Source organism: Dermochelys coriacea, chromosome 8 (assembly GCF_009764565.3).
Source record: "Dermochelys coriacea isolate rDerCor1 chromosome 8, rDerCor1.pri.v4, whole genome shotgun sequence".
Lineage (NCBI taxonomy): Eukaryota > Metazoa > Chordata > Testudines > Dermochelyidae > Dermochelys > Dermochelys coriacea.
This window is the reverse complement of record NC_050075.1, coordinates 88,802,390-88,820,064: the sequence shown is the minus strand read 5'-3', so window position 1 is coordinate 88,820,064 and position 17,675 is coordinate 88,802,390. Positions and strand designations below refer to the sequence as shown.

Below are 17,675 nucleotides of genomic sequence, written 5' to 3'. Positions count from 1 at the left end.
CTGTATAGCAAAGGCTGAAGTAGTAAGAGACTTTACACACTGAAGTCTCTATCACAGAGCCATTCCATATAGTTTGCTTTTTTATTTTGTTAGTCCATGTGCACAAAAGGACAGTATTTATATCTCATGAATGGAGCCCATTTGCTACGATCTCCAAATAACCACTTGTTCTGCTCCTTTGCCATTATTTCTGCACCCTTGGGCAACATCAACCTGGTACTAATGGATATGTTTCTTAGCACGATTAACTGAAAGGAGTGACCAACAAAAGTAAATGGTACATAGATAACATGGTACACAACGTTAGAAATCAGTATGAGAAGATTTTGGCATTTCTGCTCTGCCTTTCTAGCTCATGCAGCCACCCTAGTTCTCACATCACTGTGATGTGGCATCAGATAGTTGATACAACAGATTTACCTGGGTTGAAGGACACATTCCAACCACTACATTATGTCCTTTTGATTGGTTAGGGGTTTTCCCCCCCGGGTCGTCTTTAATGTTTTCAGAAATGTTTAAAAGAAAAGGAAGAAAACATGCCCTGTGCCACTCAGTTATGTAATTGATGACTGGTCCTTTTCACTCTGCCAAGAAGTCTTGCTGTACTTCCAAGAAAAACAAAGGCTTGTTTCGGACCTCTCCCATGAACTCCTAGTGTCAATTCATAAAAAATGAAAGCCTCAAGGCTGTCACGAAGATCCACAGTGTCCCATTCCAGGGCACTCAGCATGACCCAAGGCCCTCACAGCAGCCTGAGTGTAGCATTGGCAAAACAATTGGATTTGGACCTCATGTTCTGCCACTGTCTTAAGGACTCCTATAAGGACTTCTGCTGATGCCAATATTCCCAAAAAACAGTTAACGCCTGGGTGAAATTCAGGTCTTGAAACAATTTGGTGATAAAAACACCAGCGGGAAGCATAGGCAGGATAGGGGAGAGAAACACTGACAGAGACATAATGATGATCAGCCAAGTGAGTGGGAGACAAGCAGAACTGAACAAACAATCATACTGGACTTTACAGCATAAAAGCAATCCAGTCTAGCCCCAGAGATGTGGCTGGGGTGGCCTTTGAGACAAAGTACTACCTAACAGTGGTGTGAGAGAACCTCCAGTCATCCACTAACCCAAAGTTCTACAAGAGACAATACAGCTCCTTGGCCAGCGGAGGGTGTGGCTCTGGATGAGCAACCCCACCTCCACTGCGAAGGCCACTGTGGATACTGTGGTGGCTCACGTGCCAGTAGAGTGGACAGAGCCAGGGGGAGGAAATCTTGGATGAGGATGTGGAGACAGAGGGGGACCCAGAGGCAGAGGACGACTCGGAGGTCAGAGATGCGTGCAGCCAGGAGCTCTTCTCGACCCTGGAGGAGGCTAGTCAGTCACAGCTGTCGGATGTTGGCAAAGGAGGAGGCGGTCCCTGGGTAAGTGGATTTGATTTTAGGAATTGCTGAAGCAAGTTGTTGGGGGCAGGAGGATTGCAGAAAGCAGACTTGTGTCTGTATGATGGCATGTGGTGGTACGCTCTAGTCTGAGTGGCGGAACAGGGTGTTGTGATCGACTCCCTCACTTCATGGGAATCTGCTTCAGAGATCTGCACGAAACTCTCGTGGAAATACTGGGCAATCTGCTTCCGCAGGTTCTTTGGCAGAGCTGCTGTGTTTCTTGCCCCCTTAAGGGTAACTTTCCCACACCACTCTGCTATCACTGGGGGTGGGGGACCATTGCAGCACACAGGCAACGCGCAAAAACGGGCCAGGGCGGAAGCCGTAGTGTTGGAGAAGACCCTCCCTTGATTCCCTGCTCACCCTCAGCAGCAAGATATCTTCCATAATGAACACAGCCTGTGGAAAATGCAGGGACAGTAAGGATTATAAGGCCTCACCCACAGTGCTGCCTCTCCAAGAGCCACATGCCCAGTGTACAGTATGGTCCTGGAACACTGATTTCCCTTGCCCCTGCAGTTACTCACCATTTTGGGGGTCTTGTGGCTCATGTGTGCTTGCCTGAGGTCAGCCAGTTAGTGACAGGTATGTGAATAGTGGCTGTGTTTTAAACCACTGAATCAGTGGTCTGTGTGTTGCAAACAATACTGCTTCCGTAAAATGTTGCATTTTGGCTTCGCAGATATGACCTTGGGAGCCCTGCCTCCCTCTTTATCGCCAGCTGAACGATGGCACAGAATTAGAAAGCAGCCACAAAGAACTAAAGAGGACTTTCTGTGTGATGTCATGAAGCACTCTGTGGCAAAAACACAAGAATTGAAGGAGTGGCGGGACAGCGAGAAGAGGCACTGAAAGAAGAACGCGGCTCGTCATAATGAAGCCAGGGAGTGGCTCTTAAATATTATGGAGCGCCAAGCAGACACGCTCCAGACACTACTCGCACTGCAAACCAATCAGCTCCGTGCCCACCCTCTTCTGCAGCCGCTGTCACAAAAATTTTTTCCCACGCACCCCCCCCAGACACCGCCAACACACTCTTATCAACCTCCTAGCTCCAGTCTATATCCACTGTATTCCACTCTTGCCCTGTCACAGTCCAGCCCTGCAGACTCCCACTACGCTCAACACCAGTCCCTCTGCAGTTTGTCCCTACTGAAGTACAGTACCCACTGCACTGTACTCCAAAGGACAAGGCTGCATATGATCCCTGTACATACACAAATCTTTAACCGTCCCAGGACCCCACCTCCTGGGACCCTCCCTTTCCCCACCCCCAGCACATCTCCTACAGTGCTGATGTGTTTCTTTGTTTGTCTCTCTCCTCTGGTTGTTGTTTTTTAATAAAAGAATTGTTTTGGCTTGAAACAATCTTTATTCCATTCATTGAAAGCAATCAGAGCCCTGCAAAGCAACAGGCAATTTTCTTAAACCTTCATAGTGCATCATCTGCACAATCACAATCACATCCTAGCATTACAAGCACTGCACTCCCAAGCACAGCAACAAATATTAGTGGCTTAAATTTGCTGCCTCCCTAATTAGGCATCCCTAATCCTTATGGCCCCACGCTGCGCCCCTCTAGTAGCCCTGGTCTCTGGCTGTTCAAATTCAGGCTCCAGGCGCTGAGCCTCAGCGGTCCAGCCCTGAGTGAAGCCATCACCCTTCCCTTCAAAAATATTATGAAGCATACAGCACACTGCTATAAGCACAGGAATATCATCATAGACACCACCAGCGGGCCTTTAAACATCCAAAAGCACACTCAGTCATTCTGCACTTGCTCATCCTGTTGTTGAACCGCTCCTTGCTGCTGTCAAGGTTCCCTGTGTGTGGCTTCAAAAGCCATGGCATTAAGGGGTAAGCAGGGTCTCCCAGGATCACAATGGGTATTTTGACTTCCCCTATGGTGATCTTCTGGTCTGGGAAGAAAGTCCCTGCTTAAAACTTCCTGAACAGGCCAGTGTTCCGAAAGATGCATGCGTCATGCACCTTTCTGGACCAGCCTGTGTTAATGTCTATGAAACCCCCACAGTGATCTACAAGCGCCTGGAGAACCATAGAAAAATACCCCTTGTGATGAATGTACTCTGTATCTAGGGGGTTTGGTGCCAGAATACATGTGCCATCTATTGCCCCTCTGCAGTTAGGGAAGCCCTTTTGTTGAAAGCAATGTCACAATGTCACACACATTGCCCAGAGTAACGGTCTTTCAGAGCGGGATGTGATTAATAGCCCTACACACCTCCATCAACATGAGTCCGTCGGTCGACTTTCCCACTCTGAACTGGTTTGCAACCAATTGATAACAGTCTGAAGTAGCTAGCTTCCACAGTGCAATCGCCACATGCCTCTCCAATGGCAGGGCAGCTCTCATTCTTGTGTCCTTGCGTGGCAGGGCTGTGGCAAGCTCATCACACAGTCCCATGAATGTGGCTTTCCCTATCTGAAAGTTTTGCAGCCACTGCTCGTCATCACAGATGTGCATCACGATGTGATCCCACGACTCAGTGCTTGTTTCCAGAGCCCAAAAGCGGCATTGCACTGTGGTCAGCTCCTCCATGAATGCCTCAAGCAATCTCGTGTCATAGCTACTACATGTGGAGAGATCAATGTTGAACTCCTCTTACCTTTGTAGTTTAAGGAATAACTCCACTGCCACTCATGACGTGTTAATGAGAGCGAGCAGCATATTGGTCAACAATGTGGGATCCATTCCTGCAGACCAAAGAGGCAGAGCGCACAGTACACAAACCGTTGAAAGATGGCGCCAAATGCGGACGGAAGCACAGGGATTGCTGGGATGCAGAGCAATGCATCACAGGGCATTGGGACAGGACCCAGGATGCCCCGCAACACTCTCCGCCTTCCCACAACTTTTAGCGGCAGAAGAAGAAGAGATGCTCTGTGGAATAGCTGCCCAAAGTACACTGCTCCAAATACCGCTACAAGTGCCGCAAGTGTGAACATGCTATTGTGCAGGCAGCTGACAGTTTGAACACACAAGAGCAGTTTCCCTTCAGCGCTCTCTGAGCAGCGCTGTAACTGCCAGCGATGCAACTCTGCCAATGTAGACATACCCTTAGTTGAAGCACCTGTAGCTTTAAGAAAAACACCAAATATCACAATACTCAGATAAAGTCAATAAAGCAGGCAACACTGCAATGGTAAACTTAACTTTGTATTCATTCACGATGGGGGCAAACAATGCTTAAAATTGTCACTTGATTGTGAGTCAAGTGTTAAACACTACTTGTCCTCATCTACACTGACAGCAAAATCAGTTGTACATTGTATCCTGGTACAACCAAATTTTCTAGTGAAGACAAGCTCTTGTCAACCTTGTTGGCAATTTTAAGGAAGAGCCCAACTTAAAGAAAAAAAAGTGCCATCAAGACAGGAAAGGAAAGCAGGCATAACAAAAGCAAGAGGGACAAAGCAAGTATTTTTTTTTTAATGTTTTAAATAGAGAGTTGACTGATATATCAGTTGCAGGGTGTATAGCAGCGTAAGTATTTTTCACCCTGGCTAGACTTACCTAATAGGTATTAGCCTGAAGGTTAAATTTTCAAGCCCTATAATAAAGAGCTTAAGTGAATTCTTATTTTGCCCAATCTTTATTCTCTTTAAGAACTATACTGCACTACCATTTTAAAATGGTATGCTAGAGGTATGTCTACGCTGCAAAAATATCTGTAGTGCCAAGTCTCAGGATATGTCTACACTGCAATTAAAAACCCACAGCTGGCCCGGGCCAGCTGGCTTAGGCTCATGGGTCTCACGCTAAAAAGCTGTTTAGTTGTGGTGTAGATATTCAGGCTCAGGCTTAGGGGCTGTTTAATTGTAGCGTAGATGTTCAGGCTGGGCTCTAGGACTTGCAAAGCTAGGAAGCCCAAACCTGAACATCTACACCACAATTAAACAGCCCCTGAGCCCAAGCTCACAAGTGTGAGCCAGCTGGCACAGGCCAACCGCAGGTGTCTAGCTACAGTCAGAACTACCCTCAGAGTTCAAGTCAACTGACTCAGGGTCACAGGGCTAAAAGCAGCAGTGTACATATTTATGCTAGGGCTCTGAGATTTGCTGCAGTGTTTTATTTATTTTTCTGTGTAGATGTACCCTAAAGCAGTGGTTCTCAAACTAAGGCCGCCGCTTGTTCAGGGAAAGCCCCTGGCGGGCCGGGCCGGTTTGTTTACCTGCCGTGTCCGCAGGTTCAGCCGATCGCAGCTCCCACTGGCCGCGTTTCACTGCTCCAGGCCAATGGGGGCTGCAGGAAGGGCGGCCAGCACATCCCTTGGCCCGCGCCGCTCCCTGCAGTCCCCATGGGCCTGGAGCAGCGAACCGCGGCCAGTGGGAGCTGCGATCGGCTGAATCTGCGGACGTGGCAGGTAAACAAACTGGCCCGGCCCACCAGGGGCTTTCCCTGAACAAGTGGCGGTCCTAGTTTGAAAACCACTGCCCCAAAGTATTATAAATAACTATAATTGTCAAAATAAATGAATAAAGCACATTGTGTCTTTAGCATTAGCCTTCCTTTATATCATTTGTTCCTTTACTGATTTCATAAGATTCAGTGCAAATATTTGCACTGTAAAAATGATAAACAAAAGATATGAGGTGAATTGAAAAATACTATCTTTCATTTTTTATAGTGCAAATATTTATAATAAAAAATAAATATAAAGTGAGCACTATACACTTTGTATTCTGTGTTGTAATTGAAATCAATATATTTGAAAAAGTAGAAAACACCCAAAGTATTTAAATAAATGGCATTCCATTAACATCACACACTTAATCTTTTTCATTGCACGATTAATCTTTTTAATCGCTTCACAGCCCTAATATTTATGTTTTAAAATTACATACTAAAACCCATTTAATTATTTTTGCTAGTTTATACAAGTGCAATACTCTAAATATGAAAGCAGAGTTATTTTGTGAAAGACAAGTCAAAGATTCCTTAAAAACTCTGCATCCAGAGTTTTCCAATTTATGCTAAACTACTGCCACATCAATCTATTTTAACTATGCCTCTGTAAACTCAATAGTCCATTATCTCAGTCATTTTTTTCTTTTAGGTAGATAAATCCAGCTCAGCAGGCTTATGCTATTAACACAGTATATGCCTCTTTGGGCAGATCCCTCTATAGTCTTCCCTTTTCTTGAGAGAAAAAGGAGAACAAAGCAGCTGCAATGCAACACAAATTATTTACTCTTCTGCACCATTTACATAAGAGAGTAGGCCAAGTGAGGCCAATGGGACTGCTCATGTAAGGTTTATTAACTTGAGTAAAGGTTGCAGGATTACACCATTATTTCTGTTGTGTTTTAGTAAACTCAAAGCAGAAATGAATTATGGCAGCCACAGATGAATCGCCATAACTTTTCTATACTTACTATACATTCCAGATGAAATAATATGGTCAACATTTCCATCTACGAACTGATATGGACTGCTCTGCAACAGAATTTCATTTATTCCACTGAGACACTGAAGTCTAACAAATTGTGAATTCCTGTTTATGTAAACTTGACTTTAAAAAAAAATACAGAATGGAAATTTTCTTCCTGAAAAGCTTCATTACTTATTGAAATGATTAATGACTTAAAGCAATGAGCCAGTTTTAAGGATTTAAATTCATAAACACAGACAGTTCAAATATCATGTAACTGTATATTCAACCAACTATTAGGAAAATTTAAGCATGAAAACATAACTACACAGAACAGAAATCTAAACATATCCTATTATGGAGAGGCAGTTTACAGAAAACATTTCTGGAGACTTCCTACAGAGCATTTAATTTATAAATACAAAAATTTACAATTGATTAAAATGACTGAATTCCTGTCTATGTACAAACAATTTAAAAACAAATAGACATTTGGCAAAAAAGAAAAAAGAGAAAATTTCTATCATCTAATTCGATTGATGGTCTCCTGCCTAGGATTGCAAAGCAAGATGTCATGAACAGGAAATAAATAAATGATAGTTTGTTCCACCTTAGGATAAGATCCTGTAAACATTAAGTGCCAAGTAATAGTGCCTCCATTTAACTTGTTCACACCAATGCCTACCAACTATCCACCAAAGTTCTCCCCCTGACTCAGCTATTAGCTATGGTACACAGTACTTTGGAAACCAATCCCTGCACCATTGCTCGCCTCCCACCTACTATTTATCTAGATGTTGCGGGCCAACCAACATTTTTAAATGATCCAACCCTTTAAATCTAAATATATAGCAGTGGCGTGCTGTGTAGGAAGGGAGCATCGCCTATTTTGGCAAAGAACAGAGTAATTTTGGATTCTAACCTTGGCTTTGCAACTGACTCACTGGGTGACCTTGTGGTCAAATCCAAACTTCTCCACCTCTCAGCTTCTCCACCTTCAAATTGGACAAAATAAAATGTATACACTTCACAAATTTAGTGCATGTTGAGAGCTTTTGATGAAAGATAACATATAAAAGTCTTCTATTTTTTCATGCAGGGAACACTGGGCACAACATGGGGGCTGTGTTGGTTGCTGTAGACCCAAAGAATTTTTATACTTTTTAAAAGAAATATAATTATATGAAAGACATCAGGAGGTTCTGATGGGAGTGAATGTTTTTAAATTGCTACATCTTTAAGTCTATAGATATTGACAATGTTACTTTAAAAAAAGGAAAAAAAAATTACCTCCAGGAAGAAAGAGAGAGGATACTTTACACTTTTAGAGAGACTTCCACTCAGGAACCTCAATGCACTATGAATATCAGCGAACCAAGCCGCACTACGCTCCTTTGAGTTAGGGAGATCTCATTTGCAGGAAAGGAAATGGAGATACAAAGAGGTGTACAGTTCTGGGCCTTAACCACACACAAAAAATACTCATAAAATAAGATACCCTACCAGAAAAGCAGTTTTGGCTTCTCAGATGAATATGTAATTGATGGAGGATGGTGGAAGTGCACTAGTGTTCATTTATAAGCAATTAGCTCCAGTCATTTTATTAAAGCAAAAGATGAATGCCAACCTGGATCAAATAGAAAGAAAGAGTCATTGAGTAAGACTAGATGATACAACTTTTATACTTCCCCACGAGAACACTTATGCATTGTACAATACATTTTCTTCTGGTTTTGTTCAATTTAATTGTAAAAGCAGGGTTTCTACCACTTCCACTGGATGACTATTCTACATAGCAACAAGTCTCATGATCCTAAAATTCCACCTGATATTCAGCCTACAATTTTCCTTTTTAATGATACCCATTTTTTCCTAATTATAGCTCCTTGAATCATAATAAACAATTCTTTTCCCTCCTTGGTATTGACATACTTCAAATACTTGCAGACAGTTATGATTCCACATCCCCTAAGCTGCCACTTAGCCAAGAACTACAGTATGTTTAACCATTTTAGTATTTCCTCATCCACACCTGATTCGAACACCCTCACTCATGTTGAGTAGTAATTTACTCTGCAAGCAGTCTCATTCAATTCAAATCAGACTACTTGCAGAGCAAGGTGCTATTCAGCAGGAGTGAGGGTATCAGAATCTGGCTTGGAGGAAATCAATCCCTCTAGAACCATAATAATTGTGGCTCTCCCCCCCACCCCCTTCTCCCTACAGTTTCTAGCAGTGAAAGGCTAATTAAGGTTTATTGTTTGTAGTTAATCCTATATCAACACTAGGAATAGTATAACTCACCTTTGCTATTTTGCCTTACATGTGAGTATTTAATCTCAAATAGTTAAATGAAGTTTACAGTTGCCTTTGAGCCTCAATACAAACTGCCCAATCTCCACCCATGCAAGTGAGAAAAGTTGTTCCAGACACTGTGTTTTCCTAAGAACACCTACCTGCATGAGCATTCACAGATAACTATCTATTAAGAATGCAAGATCCAGCAGGACTTCATTTAACATGTTACAACTCCCTGTTTAACAAGGGTGGGTCACAAACTGCAAAACAACGATTGGGCGGGGAACTGAAAATACCAGTCTCTGCAGCTGTGAAGTCAACGTTTAAATACCAGCCCATATTAAAGAATGGGTTTTCTATATACATTACCCACCAAGATAAAATTCAGTTTTACTTCTCCAAACATCCAAGGATCTCACCCTTCTCTTTAACTGTCAACTTTTACCAGATGTTGTATGATAGAACAGTTGTACATTAAGCAGAGTGAAAAAATAATGCTTAGAACAAGTTTATGACTAAACCTGAAACTAAATCATGTCAAAGTGAAATGTCTGTACTGCAAGTTTTAAAAAAAATATGGAAAAGGGATGGGAAGAAAGATGGTGTAAACAGAACAAGCCCAGCTGACATCTAAATAGCAGGGACAAAATTCTCGACCTACACATATGTCCGATATTAGTATACACTACCAAAGTAGCACAATTGTGTTCTAACTAGCAGCAGCCCTCCACAGTCCCCTTTCTAAACTGATTATTCCTGCCAGGAACATGCAGCAATATGTGGTGTTCTGTCCCATGGACACAGTATCATCACCTATTGATGTAATGTTACTATGGCTACTACTAAAGCTATGTCTACACTGGCACAACAAAACTTGTGTCTTTCAGAAAGTTAAAACACAAACACCCCCATCCCCAAAAAAGACAAAAGTTTTGCTGCGACAAGTGCTGGTGTGAACAAGGTGTTCCGACAACACAAACGCCGCTTGATGGGGTGGAAGTTTTTTGTCGACAGGAGAGCGGACAAATGGCGTGACTTTTGCGACACAGCCATGTCACTAAAAGCTGTGTAGTGTAGACATAGCCTAAGCAAATATCCATTACATTAGAACATGTAGAGCGGACTGAATAATCAATTTTTGGTTCTATGGCTGAATTGAAAATTCAAAAAGAATGCTGTTAGTTTCCAAACTAAATTGATTTGTTTTCATTTTTCCCCCTTACCAAAATGGTGGGGGGTGGGGGTTGGGTTGAGAGAGAGAAATCATTCAGGTCAATTTAACTCAACATTTTAAAAAGAAAGAAAGAACAAAAAAACTGTCGATTTGACTTTAAAAAAAAATCCTAATTTTTTATTTAGCTGAGACAGCAGTTTTTAGCAAAATTTACCATTTGCCAAAAATGTTCACCCAGTCCTAAATGCAATCTCTACAGGGCAGGGTCAATCTCTTACTAGGTGTACATATAGAATCTAGCACCATGGAGCACGGATTTCAACTGGGGCTTCAGTTAAAAAGGTTAATTTTATTAACAGCTGAAAGACAGAGAGACAGACAATCCCACCAGAACATAAACCCCTTTCCACTTTACTTTACTGCCAATACAAATAATTATCATTATGGTAAAAAAGTAATTACTTAGGACTAACACATATTTGCGTATTATGTGAAATGAGCAGCTGTGCACATATACACTAAAATGTTAGGTCATTTTAAAATTTTCAAGAACTCTGGAGACTGGACTTTTCAATAGCAGATCTAGAGACTATTCCCACCAAACAATGAGTGTCACAGTATTTTCTTTCCCACTGTGCTTGTGGATGATCCTACCATATCTCCTTTTGATGTGGCTAATGGAACTATTCACAGATTACCAAACCCAGCGAGAGGCCACTTCAGCCCATAGGCGTGGGAACTAGGGATGCGGGAAATGCTGCAGCACCTCAAGGTTTTGTGCGGGGCCCCGGCCCCAGCTATGGTCCCAGCCTCAGCCCCCTTACCCCTGTTCGCATCCCTCCCAGAGCCACGGCCCAGTCCTGGCCCCAGCTCTGGGGAGAGGGGGCACGGACAGGGTAAGGGGGGATGCGAAGTAAAAAGTTTGGGGAGACACTGGCTTTCAGCACCCCCACTCAACAGGTGTGGCAGGTTGGTGGTGTTCTAAAGTGTTCCAGTGCCACACGTTCAGCAAGACACTCAACAGGTGCAGGCTGGTGGTGACTGTACATTTAGAAGACAAAACAAGATGGAAAAATCTGCTGATCCACAAAGAAAATTCAGTGATTCATGTAACAATTATATTAGTTGCACACTGGATTTAGTACAATACATGTGAAAGCAAAGGTGAGGTCTTGGGTAAACAAGGTGTGAAGAGGCACAGGAACCTGCAACATTCCCTCTCTCCCAGTTTGCCATTTTCAGTCAGTACATATGGCACTACTCAGCCAATGGGTGTGCATGCCAAACTGGGCATGCATGCCAAACTGGGCAGTCCACACTGATCAGGAACAATAGTCCCTCCACAGGGTCAAAATGGGAAGTGGTACCAAGGCTGCTCCACAGCCAAGACTTCAGCAGCCTCAGAAATGAAGCATCCCTATTAGCAGGTTTGACAGGTGGAGCCAAACAGTTACGAGTCCACCTGTCTCTCCCATCTTCAAAACCTACCCCTGCACTAGAAAGCATAGAGCCCCAAAGAGATGTAAATGCAACGGGTAGGCACTGCAGACTGCCCAGGGTTCCACTGCATTCCGGTATCTTTTGCACATCCAGAATGGAGGGGGGAAATCTGCATATTATAGAGGAAAACAGAGGCAGGCATGGAAAGACATACCATAATAGCAGTCTACAAGCATTGCCTCCCTTCGCCCTTTCTTGATATCCCCTATATTGTTTTTCCAGCGAGAATTTTATACCCCAAAGTTTGTAAGTGGGCTGCCTAAATTTGCCATTTTGTTGCCAACTGTCATCATGAAACAAAGCAATCTGTTCACAGTTAGGAAAGAAACTACACTCTCCCCTCCAGCTAACATATTTACAAGACATTTTCTGTGTGTGTGGGGGGGGGAATCCTGAAACCCTCATTCATTATATAGATATACACACACACACACACACACACACACACACACACACCACTACTACTATTAAAAGTCACTCTTGAGGTAATTTTCATTAATCCTCTTTTAAACTAACTAATAGCTTTTATTAATCCTTAGAAGCTAGACACTGAAAAATGTTCACTTATCAAGCAAACCTTCCCCCCACTGATTTACACATCTAGTCACAGGCACACACTGGTTTATAGTTAGGAACAGAGGAATTGCCACATCAATTGCAGAATTGTCCTATGGTCCATCTGAAATACCATTATGATACTCAGGCTAGCACTTGTCCACATGTGGAGTTATTCCAGTATAGCTATTTCTGATTTATTCTAGAATAAAAGCATCCACATATAGAGTTAGAGTATCCTCACATGGATAGTTAATCCACTTTAAATTCTTAATTTATTCTGAATTAATTTTAATGTGTAGACAAGTCCTTAGAGAAATAAAGTCTAGTCCATGCAATATCACCACATTGAGTCCAGCAGTGATAAAACTGGACCAAATCCAGAGAGATGCCAAACAATCTGCCAGTTTGGTTTCACTGGGAATTGCAAGTCCTCAGCCCAACTCAGGATTTGAAAAAAGATCCTGCTCCTTGCTCTCACAGAAGTTAATAAATTTTATTACTGATTTCAATTTAAGCAGGTGCAGGCCATTGGTCCTTGCACCAAAGCAAGAGGGCTGATAGCCCTTGTCATTTTTATCCTTTATTTTATAAATGCAAATGCTAATTTCATTTCTAGATGGCTTCAATCCTTTTATGAATCTTGCCAAGTTACTTGCTTATTTCTGTGGCAGCAAGTTTCACAAATTAATTTTATATTGCATAAAAAGTACTTTTTATTCATTTTAAAATTTGTCAATTTCATTTAGTCTGTCTTTGTTCTTGTATTATGGGATCGGGTAGGTCAGTTCATTAGAACCAGGCTGCTGGAATAATTCCTATTGGTTTGCTTCCGCTGCAGGGCCTAACCAATAGACCAAGAATCAGGAGTTGGGGAGCTTTGTCTGTACAGCAACTGAGCTACTGCCTTCTGTAAAGCTTATAAAAAGGAGTACTTGTGGCACCTTAGAGACTAACAAATTTATTAGAGCATAAGCTTTCGTGAGCCACAGCTCACTTCATCGGATGCAATGAAGTGAGCTGTGGCTCACGAAAGCTTATGCTCTAATAAATTTGTTAGTTTCTAAGGTGCCACAAGTACTCCTTTTCTTTTTGCGAATACAGATTAAGACGGTTGCTACTCTGAAACCTGTAAAGCTTATGTTGTTCAATATCTTCCAAGACAGACCCAATATCCCAAGAACACATAAGCTTGCTGTGAAGCCAGCATCCAAGATATTCCACAGGTTATACTCAGAGCCACAGACACATTGTTTGAGTTAGGCTGCAAGGTCCTGAGCTTTTGCAGGATCAGGGCCCAAGAATTCAGACCATTAGTATCCACAGAATTAGTTACTACATAATTACACATCTGAATTATACATATTTAAAATGAAACAAGTAGCTGAAAATGTATGTTTGTTATAACTCAGTATCCATGCTAAGTTTCAGAGTAGCAGCCGTGTTAGTCTGTATTCGCAAAAAGAAAAGGAGTACTTGTGGCACCTTAGAGACTAACAAATTTATTAGAGCATAAGCTTTCGTGAGCTACAGCTCACTTCATCGGATGCATTCGATGAAGTGAGCTGTAGCTCACAAAGCTTATGCTCTAATAAATTTGTTAGTCTCTAAGGTGCCACAAGTACTCCTTTTCTTTTTATCCATGCTAAAAGATTAAAAATAGAATTAAAGTGTGTATACTTCTGAGACAGCAATATATCCTAAAAAGAGATGAAGTTAGAAGTCTCAGAACAATTTCGAAGTTTTTCATTACTAAATGCATGTAACTTGATTAGCTTTATAATTGTGCAGATAAGATTGCTTTATTGCACTAAATTTCTAAGGGAAAGCAATTCATGAAATGTATTCTGAAATTTAGCACTTGATTAAAGAGCTCCCAAATTACTCTAAAATATACAATGGGGAGATGAAATAGGGGATTTAGAAGTCATTAACTGTATACTAATCCTTTAATCTCATTTAGTTTGTGTTGGACCAGCAGACAATACTACTACTATACAGTACTGGTCACTTACTCATGGAGTTTTATTTTCAAGCTAATCTACAATTAACGTAAATACAAACTAATCTATTATGATTAGCTCTAAATTAATTGCAATATTGGGGAAAATGTGGCAAATCATTTTAAATATTATTTTATACATAATGCTAAAAAATACAATAAAAACATCATCTAGATGGATCTTAAAGAATTTCTCTCATTAAAAACATCATGAATATTAGCCTGGCATAAGATATTGCAGTTTAAGAATGACTAAAATCAATTTATATACAAGACAAGTCACAAGTGTTGGTGAGGCACATTTTGATTAACAATATAACATGTTTCTACTTAAATGTACTAATTAGACCCAGTCTGCAACTTGTTGCATGAAGACAGACTACTAGACCAGCACAAAGCCCCAATGAAGTTCTTGTCTGCCCACACAAATAGTTGCAGGACTGGGGCCTTAATCAACACAACTTTCCTTTGTGGAATTTTGTGATTCCCACTTTACAGATATGGAAAATGAGACACAGCTTTAAGTGATTTGTCCATGGCCATACAGCAAATCAGTGTCAATGCTAGAATTAGATCGCAGCAGTTTCTGACTCCAGCCTCATGCTCAGATCACTAACATACACTATAAAGACATACTGAATAAAAACTAATCAGTATTCACAATGGATGGACAAGATACTTATTCCAAATATGTTTTTGTTTAAGAACTTTTATAGCTACATACTCAGTTTTTTTTTTAATAAATGAGTGGGTTTTTTAGTAGGGATATGTAACTAACTGAAATTAAATAAAATCAGTCTAAATATATGTTGGCTTTAATGCAAAATTGAAATTTATGGGGGAAGTTTAAAAAAAGCACAAACTTGCTAACTAAAATGTTTGCTGATTTAAATTGGTCAATATCCGATTTATCCATTCACTTCTGCAGCTGAAACACCAGAGACTGCTACACACAAGCATAAGAGGATGTGCAATATTTTGAAGGTTTAATACACTTAAGAAAGAGTTTGGCTCTGCTTTTAAAAACAAATACACTTTTTGACATCAGCTAAAAGATTCTCTGTAGACAGTACACCGGCCTCAGAAATAACTGTCATTACACTAGTGAATGTAAATATTCTGTCCCCAAAAGCAGCTTGGGGAGTAGGGGATAAACAGGTAATAAGGATGAGAAGATAGATAACAGAGTTTAGATCCAGATGGAATTTTCAACAAGTTGCATATTTCTTCCCAGCAGCAAACAGGCCAAACATGGCAAACAGACAAACACTAAACATGACAGGACACCTTAATTAACTCCCTTCTTTCTTTCTCAAAAAGAAAAGGAGTACTGGTGACACCTTAGAGACTAACAAATTTATTAGAGCATAAGCTTTCGTGAGCTACAGCTCATGCATCCGATGAAGTGAGCTGTAGCTCAGGAAAGCTTATGCTCTAATAAATTTGTTAGTCTCTAAGGTGCCACAAGTACTCCTTTTCTTTTTGCGAATACAGACTAACACGGCTGCTACTCTGAAACCTTCTTTCTTTCTGTTACCACATTTTCCTTAAGAGTAGTTTTGCCATTAGTTTTGGCGGAAAATATAGTAAATATTCAGTAATAAAGTGACAACTATCACCAGACAATCCCCAGACGATGTGTTCTACCATAGGTTTAAGTCCTGTCATAATTGTTCCCATCGAGGACCAAGGTATTTCCTTTTCCTACCTGTAACAGTATCAAGGACTTTTTACCCCATAAATTTAGCAGTATCACAAAGATGGGGCAGAAGGTGTTTGTGTGGGGTTGATTCAACTCTAAGGAAGTGGCTGAAGGGACAGCAGCAAGTGGAAAACTAGGCTAGCCAGCCAGGGTAGGTGCTATTTCCACACCTGCTGGGAAGTTCCTGTAATAAGTCACTCCGGATACCCTGCCATCACTTCCAACTCTGGCACTCATGTAAGCAGGCACACTCTCCATGCAGGGAGAGGAGTTCAATAACCATTTACCCTGTGTGCTAACCACACTAGAGGAGCATGTGAATATCACCCCTCACTCTCCCACCACCAGCCACGCCACAGCGGGCAGGCGTGGGGGAGGACTGGGGCGTGTCAGGAGTCACCTTCCCCCAGAGCCAGTCTCAGCAGGGGTGGGTGGGGTGGGGAGGGAGATGGTGGTCTCGGGCACCACAGCCGCAGAGCCAGGCAAGCCGGGGCGGTGGGGGGGGGGTGGTCTCGGGCACCACACCCGCAGAGCCAGGCATGCCGGGGCGGTGGGGGGAACTGGGGGGTGTCAGGCACCACAGCCGCAGAGCCAGGCATGCCGGGGCGGTGGGGGGGAACTGGGGGGTGTCAGGCACCACAGCCGCAGAGCCAGGCATGCCGGGGCGGTGGGGGGGAACTGGGGGGTGTCAGGCACCACAGCCGCAGAGCCAGGCATGCCGGGGCGGTGGGGGGGAACTGGGGGGTGTCAGGCACCACAGCCGCAGAGCCAGGCATGCCGGGGCGGTGGGGGGAACTGGGGGGTGTCAGGCACCACAGCCGCAGAGCCAGGCATGCCGGGGCGGTGGGGGGAACTGGGGGGTGTCAGGCACCACAGCCGCAGAGCCAGGCATGCCGGGGCGGTGGGGGGAACTGGGGGGTGTCAGGCACCACAGCCGCAGAGCCAGAGACGCCGGGGAGGGCCGGCGCGGAGAGCGGCCGCACGGGCACGGCGCTGGCCACTGTTCTGCGGGTCGCCGCCAGCCGCGATTTCCCCCCCAGCGCGTGCGGGGCTGCCCCGAGCCGAGCCGAGCCGAGCCGAGCCCTTTCCCTGCCTCCCCCTGCTGGGCCGCCGCACTCACCGCCGCCCTCTCCGCCCGGGACTCAGCCTCTGTGGGCGACCGGAGCTGGCCGACCTCTTACCCGCTCCTCCTCCCGCTGCTGGCTCCGCCTGGCCCCGGGCGGGGGAGGCGGCGGGGCTGGCCGGGCCCGGAGTCTCCCGCCCGCCACAGGACCCAGGGCTTGCCGGCGGCGCCCGAGGCAGGCAGGGAGACGCCCTCTCTGTGCCCCTCGCCCCAGGGGGCGGGGCTCTGCCTGCTGCTCCCCTCGGGCAGCTTCTCCGGGTGACGCTACGCCCCCCCCCCCCCGCCTCACGCCGCCCCAGTACCAGGGATCCCATCGCTTCCCATCATAGCGCGCCCCCGGCCTCACACCGCCCCCTGCCAGGGAATCTCCACCCACCACGGCGTCATACCCCCGGGCCTCACACGGCCCCTTCCCGGGCTCCTTCTTCCCCCACCCCTTCACCTCGCCTCAGCGTCAGGGCTCGCCCCATGGCGTCATCCCT

The 17,675-nt window shown here is 43.9% G+C and overlaps 1 protein-coding gene across 2 annotated transcripts in view; it reads right to left on the bottom strand.

Annotated features, from left to right (window-relative positions):
• The window catches only part of GNG12 (G protein subunit gamma 12), a 76,073-nt gene extending 58,602 nt beyond the window's left edge, over nt 1-17,471 (bottom strand). For both annotated transcript variants that reach the window (XM_038414924.2, XM_038414922.2), the window contains exon 1: nt 17,191-17,471. The gene's annotated coding sequence lies outside the window, so the exon portion shown is untranslated. The remainder of the gene's footprint in view (nt 1-17,190) is intronic.
• Between the last annotated feature and the right edge of the window lie 204 nt (nt 17,472-17,675).